Below are 3,213 nucleotides of genomic sequence, written 5' to 3'. Positions count from 1 at the left end.
CAGCATCCGCTTTCCGAGTCTAGAGGGGTTCAAACTCCTAATCAAGTGGCTGTTGCTTAAGAGCGAGCCAGAGAAACTGTGAGTGTGTGCTTTTACCCCCTTGAAATGAAGGAATTGAGATTCACCCTAACTGATCCCAAGAAGGAAAGGAGATTGAAGCTGTGTGACACAGCTGAGGGCAGTGCGATTTCTATTAGTCATGGCTGTTCTGTTTCAATGCAAAGGTTTCTCACACAATATTCTCTATTCCATAGCAGCCAGTAGAGCTGTAGAGCAGCAGAGTATAAAAAAATGCTGGGTACCACTCTAAAGTGTCACTCACTTTACAGAGTAAACTTGTTGATGTGACCACATTAAACCTAGTACTTTTTGTGAGCACTGTTTTCAAACCCAGAAAGACAGAACGTAGCATGTTCATGCTTTTCTTGTTTCTGTGTAGACAAAAAAGGGGAAAATACTCTGGGTGAAATATTTCAAGTTTTCAGAAATAAAAAATCTAAACTTAATGTAAACTTCATATATAAGAAAAGAAGGTTAAAAAGGACAGAAGAGACCTGGTTTGTATATGAGTATTCTTTTGTAGCTCAGAGACAACAAAAAATGATTCTGAGGATGAAGAAGGAAGTTGACAGTAGCCACTAAACAGTGAAAGTTCAAAGCATCCCAAAGGAGAAGAAATTAAGACTATTTCAATGCAACTGGTCCTACAAAATACCTTCTCAGAAGTAAACGATGTGTATAACTTGTTCTTCATGTGGCTGTGTGATAAGTTACAGTAAGGACGTACCAATATTAACAGTGCAGGTAAAAAGAGTGTATACCTCTGTGGATTAGGCACAAACATTTCCTGGAAGTTTCGCTACTGGTTTTAGTGGAGCAGGACCCTGCTTCAGACAACTTGGCATCTTTGGGAGCAATTACTAAAGTCCCACTTGCTCGTGAGTCAAAATTCTTCACCTAGTTCCAAACGAACGGAGGTCTAAACTGTTTTAAATAATTTTCAGTGGAGTTTGAAGCTGAATAATGCTTCCCTCCATACTTGTAAGCGATTTTTTTGTTCACAAAAATCAAAGCAATGTACAAGTTTGATTACTAACCTTGGAGAGAGTCATCTGAATGACTGCTGCTCACTGTCGCAGTAGCTACTGAAGGTGATGTGATACCTAAAAGGGACAGATGAAAAATTCATCACAATTTTCTAAAAAAAAAAAAATCTAGTATCTCACTAAATAGCTGACAGTCACAGGTCTGAAATTCTAGTATGTTCTTTGGTGCTTTGATAGCAAAAGGAGATGATCATAGGCTAGAACCAGCAAAAACCTTTTTTTTCAGTAACTTCAGGTAAGTTTTCTTGTAATATCCATGGAAGTTTCCTGTGAGATAAGTAGGAGTCTAGCAAAACACCTGACATAATCTGTCTAATTCTACACATCCTTATTATAAAATATTAAGTCAAATGGAATAGGTGTAGAGAAGGGGAATGTTTGTATGAAAGCAAGTTTTTCTTTATTTATCTAGCTGCAATGGGATAACATTTTTCCCCTTGAAGTATTTGTGCCTAGTAAAATTCACCACAGTGAAGTCAATATAAACACAGGAAAAGATGGGTACACATTAGTTGTAAATAAAAGTGGGTTAGAACTCTTCTTCTGACTTCCACCTGTCCAAAGTAAATGCCTGGAAAAGCTACTTACTGGAGCAAGGAACCTGTTTATTTTAAAGGTAGCATTTGGTAAATTTATTGAAAAATCATAGATGCAATGCATCGGACCAAAGAGGACTGGTCTCTAAACTGGAAATTCCTCCTAATCCTGCTGCTGTTAGTTTATGCTCCTCAAGACACAGTATAGGCATTGCTCACTGTTTTATTGGTGCCTGTACTTTTTTCTATTGCTTCATTGACTTGAGATTTACTTTAGCAAGTGGATTCTACTCTGTCAAGGTTTGCATGGTTCAGTGACTTGGATCTAAGCACTCACTGGATTTGGTAGTAAATCTTGTAAGTGTGCCTGGCTCCTGTTTACCTGTCAGCATATGGTCAGTAAATGCACTGCAGTGCTGAACAGAGCAGAACACATCATCTTCTGGAGGTGGCTTGATGGCTCTGATGATGCTGAATTTCCCATGGTACACAGGCTGGGCTCTGGTGCTTCACATACAGCCTGGCTGCCCAAGTTCATGCAGTTCTTCAGATCCTTAGGGAAGAAATCTTTTGACAGGCAAGAGGCTAAACTTTCCTCTTTTCATTTCAGAAGGTAGAAGATGGGGAAGATTGAGTTAAAAACTTTGCAAGTTTTTGTAAACTTTACAAGACCATTTTTGCTAATAGACACAAGGGAAAAATAGTTTGCTATTTAACACTTGTGACCTAAATAGACAGTTAACCGTAAGACTTTCATATTTCTTAAGGCTTTTAAGTTTTTCTGAAAAAAATGTAAATGCCTTTTCTTACTCTGTAACACTTTGAATTTCTGTCAAGAGAAGGAAACATAGAAGAAAGTGGAGGGAAATGGATTTAGATTTTCCTTGAAAATAAATCGGGACTTAAAAGAGTTGCCTGAGAAGTGGAGGGGGCAGAGGTTCTTGGCTGAGCACCAGAGCTTTGCGGTGCTACGTGCTCTTTTGGGGAACTCTCGGCTGGGGAATTCTCCCAAGGGTGAGATGAGGTGTGAGCTGACTGCTGTGTGGTGACAGAAGCGGATTGTGAGACACGCTGTAGCTTTCCCAAGATGTTAGAGCTTGGGACACTGAAGGGTGCGCAAGGTGATGGTGCTCCTACTGACTAGTTCCTGTGCTGGCTGAAGCTTTGCACAGCTTCCAAATGTAGTTTTATCAATTAGCTAATATAGTTCCCTTCTGGGTGATAAAACCCAGCTGATGGAAGAGTTCAGCTTCCTGGCTGCTGGAAGAGAGTGACCCACATCTGCTCTGGGCTTAGAGGACGCCTCAGAACCAGCCACGAGCATCTGGAAACAGCCCTGCTACGAACCCTTAAATGAAGCAGGCGTCTAACCTCTTTTCAGTTCTCTTGGKTCTCCCCCTTGTCACCTAGTGCCGTCTCTGCTGAGTTACCTAGCTTTCCACCATAGGCCCCTCGCCAAGGGAGCGCCGCCCTGTGCAGAGCGCTTCAGGTTGCTCCCCCCGCCCCTCTCCCTTTACGGGTGAGAGCGAAACCACGGCGGGGCGGGGGGGAAGGACGCTGCTGTCTATTAA

Source organism: Rhea americana, unplaced genomic scaffold (assembly GCF_003343005.1).
Source record: "Rhea americana isolate MKP2758 unplaced genomic scaffold, rheAme1 scaffold_469, whole genome shotgun sequence".
Taxonomy (NCBI): domain Eukaryota; kingdom Metazoa; phylum Chordata; class Aves; order Rheiformes; family Rheidae; genus Rhea; species Rhea americana.
The sequence above is the reverse complement of the archived record's forward strand: the minus strand, read 5'-3'. Positions refer to the sequence as shown.